The following is a 6,000-nucleotide window of genomic DNA, read 5'->3' as shown; positions in this document are numbered from 1 at the left end:
GGGGTGGGGGGAGGGGGGAGGGACAGCATCAGGAGATATACCTATTGCTAAATGATGAGTTATTGGATGCAGCACACCAACATGGCACATGGATACACATGTAACAAACCTGCACATTGTGCACATGTACCCTAAAACTTAAAGTATAATAATAATAAAAAAGATAAATTTTGTCATTCTTTTAAAAGGTTGCAGCAACTGCTGTGATGGTTCTGAATGCCACTCTTCCCTCTCTTCCAACATATGTACAAACTACAGAAACAGGATGAAAATATAACAAAATTTGAACAGAAAATGACTCTCAAAGATTTCTTCCTGCTTTAAAAGTACCTTTTATTTCAGTCTCAACAATGAAGATAAATCATTTTTATAACACAGATGTTTTAACAAATATATTAACAAATTTAGGTAAAGGTAAAAAGTGGCATCAAAATGTCATGAGCAAAGACTGCTGGGGTGCAGGCCAAATGCTGTGTTTGCTGCTAAGCCCCCAGCCTCACGTGCCCAGCATCCCACTTTCTTCTGTGCAGGCAGGGGCTGCCTCCCACCTCAGTCACTTTTGTTGTTTAAGACAGAGTCTCGCTCTGTTGCTCAGGCTGGAATACAGTGGCACGATCATAGCTTACTACAAACTCGAGCTTTTGGGTCCAAGTGATCCTCCCACCTCAGCACCCCCCAGGTAGCTGGGACTACAGGCGTGTGCCACCACACCTGGCTAATTTTTCAAAAACTTTGTAGAGATGGGGCTTACTATGTTGCTCAGGCTGCCACTGCTCTTTACCAGCCTTTCTTGCTCCTCATGCTTTGACATGTGAACCAATCCCAGCCAGTGGGACCCCAGGTGATGTCTGCTGGTGGGCTTCTGGGGGTGTTGCTTTCTAATAAAGACAAGGGAGAAAGTCTCCTTTTCTTTGGCCAGATGTTAGCTCTGCAATGATAGTATCTGAAGCAACCATGTGGATCCCATGAGAACAGCCTGAAGGCCAGGGCAGTGGCTGAGGTGGAGAGCCTGGCTCTTGATGACATCATTGAGCCACTGAACCAACCCTGTGACCACAGACTTCTTGGCCCTGCATGTGTGAGTTCCTGACCATGGTGGGTGCAGTGGTCTGTTACAGCTGAGGGCATCCAAATTTTAGGAACGTACAAAACAGTTTTCCTCTTCCTGAGGGTCAGGGCCAATGATGAGTGGGGCCGAAGTGAAGAGATAAACCCAATTTCCCGTGAGGCAGACAGAAAGCAGCTTGTCCATGACGCAGGAGCTCCATGCTCTGGGATGCATCTTGTCGGAGAATAGATCCCAGCCTGAGTGAGCAGCCCACACTGATGGATTGGAGATAGCAGAAATAAAAAATGCCTTCTCTTCCTTGCTCCTCAATAAGTGATTGCCTTCCATTTCAGGCAGCAGAGTCTGAATTCCATGGTAGCATGGAATGGGGCACAGCATCCTGGTTACAAACCTGAAGAGTACACATCTCTCACTAATGAAGCCATCACAATATGGAGCCAGGTCTTCCCATTTGAACGAGGAGAGAGGACAGGGTCACATTTGCTTGCCTTTTACTGCTTACTCACTGAATAGCATCAGGGAAGGTTTACTTTATGAACCTGGCACAAAGTAGGTTCTGGGCCTGATGTTAACAACATTCACTCTGCCCTCTTCACAAATGAAAAGGTGGAAAATTTCTGACTTCTGGTAAATTCACATTGCAGTGACTGTTTCTCTGGACACAGATCTGGCAGTTCTCCCATCCCTCAAGGCTGCTGTGATTGATTTATTTTAAAAAGTCTTTCACGGTTTCAGGAGAAGAACAGTTGAAAAGCTGTAGGTAGAGGTTAATTTGGTGTTCACAAATCAAGTGATAGTCCACTCTATCTCATAGCTCAATGAATAGTAGGATTAGGAGAGAAATTTAACTTCACTTTTGTAGTGAATCCCTTTTTATATGTACCTTTAAAAACTTCTGCACTTCCTTTTTTTCTCCTTTAGTGAACCTTAGCATATAAACAAGATAACTTTTTAAAAAAGCATTTTATATGTAGAGATGAACTTTTATATTTCTCAGACTTAAATTTGAAAGCAGGTAGAGTAGGCAATTGTTTCACCTGCATAACAAACTCCTTTTCTTTCCCCTTTTTTTAAAAGGGTCTCACTGTGTTGACCAGGCTGGTCTCAAACTCCTGAGCTCAAGTGATCCTCCTGCCTTGGCCTCCCAAAGTGTAGGTATTACAGGCGAGAGCCACTATGTCTGGCCCCAACTTTTTCTAGAAAATTCTGAGAATTGTCTAATCCACGAACTCCATCTACATGGTTAGTGCAAGTCACCATGTTACTACAATATGGCCTAAGCCATGAGTACTAACCACTCTTCAGAGCCTAGAATCCTGGAGAGAGTTTACCTCTATTTCATTCTGTCTCCAAATTTTACAGTGTTTCTTCCTGCATCTTGTGAAAACCTTTGCAGATGGATATTCTGTTCTGAACACTTTTCTCGGAGGTGCATCATGCTGTGTTGCTGGAGCCTACATCTGTGTATAATGTAACCCTTGTGACCTTATAGTAATTACTATATAAACTTTGTCGATGCGTTACTATAAAGCTGGGTAAAAGTTGTGTTAGGTTTACAATAAACATTTTTTGTTGCATACATTGTATACATGTTTATAAATTGCCTTGTTTTGAACCAGAGCCAGGCTTATTCCCCTTCCAAATGAAAGCACCAAAGTCTCGAAACCTCCTGCCTCTTGCTTCTGTTAGCTTTGGTCTTATCCTTTACCCATGAATTGTTTCTTTGCTTTCCACATAGAACCCCAACTCAGCTACTCCAACTCAAAGGCATAGAGAAATTATAAAATTCAAGAACAGATATTAGAATGGAGAATGAGTTTAACTTAATACCAGCAGTCTCATGTTTAAAGTCTTAACAACTTTATGTGTTTATTTTTGCTTTAATCTTGTCCTGGGTAAATTTTTAGCTGTTCATTTTTATACAACACAGGATCAGAGATAGCAAGAACACGTTAGTCTCTACAAGGCTAATTCTACCCCAGCAACCCATCAAAGCGACCCAAATGACACGCCATGCATCTTGAGTGACCGTGCACTGCCATATACTCTGAGCTCTACTACAGGTAATGTTACACCACATTGACATTGTAACTGTGTTTCAGATGTCTCTTAGAGACAAATATAGATCAGTGGGTATAATAACCTCTGAAGACTTCCAAGAGTAATGAGGTTTCACCAAGGCTTTTTGTATTTATCATGGATAGTTTTCAGGAAATAACTTACGAGAAAGCCTGATTGATTTGACAGTCATTTTGACCTGTGATTTATTTATTAAATACAATTTGAAGATTCCTAAAATAAAGTATTGCCAATAAATTATAGATCCTGTATCTCTTTATAAACAAATAATCCCTTGTGATTTTTAAAGTTGCAAGAAAATGCTGATGGAAAAATTTTCATGATGTTGAAATAGGTATAAATAAAAGCTTATACAAAGCCACTGTCTCAACATCAGCAGGATAAGAGATAAGAACTTCTGAGACATTATACTGTTCCCCAAAAAAACACTACTCAATTTTTTTTCCTTCCCCTTTTTCTCTCCCCACTCTGTGCTTTCCTCCTTTCCATCCTTAGTAACTGAGCTCCATCTATGATTTTAATCTTACTAAATCAGAAATTGGCTTGGTTTCATTAGAATTTCCTTTTATATGTGCTCATGATTAAAAACAAAACAAAAACCCTACTTTTGATCACAATCAGATCTTTACCGTCCCTAACCATTTACTGTCTAGTATATGAAGTATATGAATTATTCTAATTCAATAGGATTCTAATGCAATTCGGCAATAACTAGTATTTGGATTTAAAAAGCCATTGGCATAAACAGAAAGACATGTTTAGGGGAAATGAGCAGGCAAGCAAATAATTTAGAAAGAAGTGATGGTTTCTGTGGTTAAAAATAAAAGTCTGGGATTTAGTTTTTCTTTGCCATACAGAAAACAGATGTTGCTATTTTTGTTCAAAATACAAAACTTAAATTCCATGCTTAGACTCTGGAATGTGTAAAGTAACTATGGATACCAAATTTATTATTTTTAAAAAATCTGACATTTAGTCTTCTGTTCATATTTGAAATCAGGAAATAATTGTGCTGAAATGTTAACTTTCTATATAACAGATTCACTGATTTATACTCAGAAACACTGAAGATACTTTCAGTTCTGGGCTCTCTTTGGGGGCATAAGGTTATTACATTAGTCTCTTGGGAACAAAAATAAAAATAGGCCATGGAGAGATGTTCTTGCTCCTCCCTTTTCTCCTTTTCTATAATCCTTTTCTTCCCCCAGAAAGATGTTGAGAGAGAGACAGCCTGGCTTTCACCAGCCTACTGCTGCACCCATGCACAGCTGCTGGCCCACTTGGGTGGAGGCTTCCAGTGGCACCCTCCACTGGGACAGTCCCACCTCCCATCCTGGTCCCCAGAGGCTCCATGTCTTACTCCCCACACCATCCTTCAGAAACTAGGTGAGCTAGTAAAATGGAGTAATTATCTTCTGCAGTTTGCTTGAGTGTTGGCAAGAAATTCCCAATCTCATATCACTTACTCTTATATGTGAGAAATAATTATTCTAATTCTGCCCTGTCCCAACAAATCTAAGCCCATTGGAAGAAATCATGAAGATAACAATTTTCATCCCATTGGGTCAATATTGAGTGTTATAATATCTCTGAGTCCCCACTAGGGTGTAAGCCCCAAGAGGGCAGTGATGGCGCCTGAGTGCTCACCAATGGATACATTCACTCAGACACAGTCACTGCCTGGCACATAGTAGATGTTCACACACACACAAAAGGAAAGAATAAAATATACAAACACACTTACAGCAATAATAGTGACTTTCCCAATGTAATCTGTTCATAAGATTGAGCAATCTGTTATAAATGCAATGATGCTTCTATTTTTAAGAAAAAAACTCATACATTTTCCTTATACAAATTATGTATGTGAGCAGAGTTTACATTGGGGTCTTTTGGAATGAACTGTTTAATTACTATTTTCCAGGTTTGTCAGAATAATCATTTATCTGAACCCACTAAAATTTCTGTTTGTCTCTCTCTCTCTCTCTGTTTTTTTTTTTTTTTTCCTGGCTGCCCATGAGAATGCTGAGACACTATCAAATAGATTTCAATTCTGTGACCTGAACTGCAGTTGTGTAAGTGCTATATATCAAAATCACTTGCTTTAGTAATTGAAGAGTAAACTGAAAGACAATATTGTAGATGAGTTTCAATGTGAACATGTAATAAATTAAAAAGAACAAACACTGCTTTCTAGAATAGAAGCAAAAGTTATGGGTTTTCTCCATGGTCATATTTTATTCATTATTCTACTTTCTGCACACTGTATATGCTTGAGATAAAACAATAACCAAGATGATAAATAAAGACTGTTAGTTGTAGTCTGGGAGCCTAAATAAGAGGAGTATTCTTGCTTAATGTCCCATGGTTCTAGCTTTTCTCCACACAGCAGGATTTAGACATTTTCATTACTACACGAAGAAGTCATCATTTGTCCTAAGATAGACAAATGAGAATTTAAAACTTATACAAAAGACATCTTTTTCTTGGGTTAGAGATGTCTAATACATCATTTCTACAGGATTAATTTTTTAAGTTATATGAGCAACCTGACCCATTGCATTATATGGATTAGAAAACTCTCTAAGAAGCAAGAATATCAAATCACTCTGTGGTTTGTTTTTGTGAAATTGTCTGTTGTAAATTGAGTACTCACTAGTATTCATGTTGGCATTTGCAAAATTACCACTATGTTAAAACTCCCTCTCAGTTGTAGCTGTGACTATGTTTATCTGACTTCAGTTTTATTGTCCACAATTTGGAACGTGAACGGAACCTAGGACAGTAAAGGTGTTGAGGACAGCAATAAATGAGATCTCATGTATCCATTTTCATCAGAAAAAAATGGAATA

The 6,000-nt window shown here is 38.8% G+C and overlaps 1 long non-coding RNA gene across 1 annotated transcript in view; it reads left to right on the top strand.

The window, feature by feature from the left end:
* Nucleotides 1–19: 19 nt before the first annotated feature.
* Nucleotides 20–6,000, top strand: part of LOC131380995 (uncharacterized) — a 29,125-nt gene continuing 23,144 nt past the window's right edge. Inside the window, exons 1-2 of the long non-coding RNA XR_009209379.1 lie at nt 20–3,132; nt 4,357–5,223. This is a non-coding gene — a long non-coding RNA (uncharacterized LOC131380995). The remainder of the gene's footprint in view (nt 3,133–4,356; nt 5,224–6,000) is intronic.

Source organism: Hylobates moloch, unplaced genomic scaffold, assembly GCF_009828535.3.
Source record: "Hylobates moloch isolate HMO894 unplaced genomic scaffold, HMol_V3 SCAFFOLD_13, whole genome shotgun sequence".
Lineage (NCBI taxonomy): Eukaryota > Metazoa > Chordata > Mammalia > Primates > Hylobatidae > Hylobates > Hylobates moloch.
The sequence above is the reverse complement of the archived record's forward strand: the minus strand, read 5'-3'. Positions and strand labels throughout refer to the sequence as shown.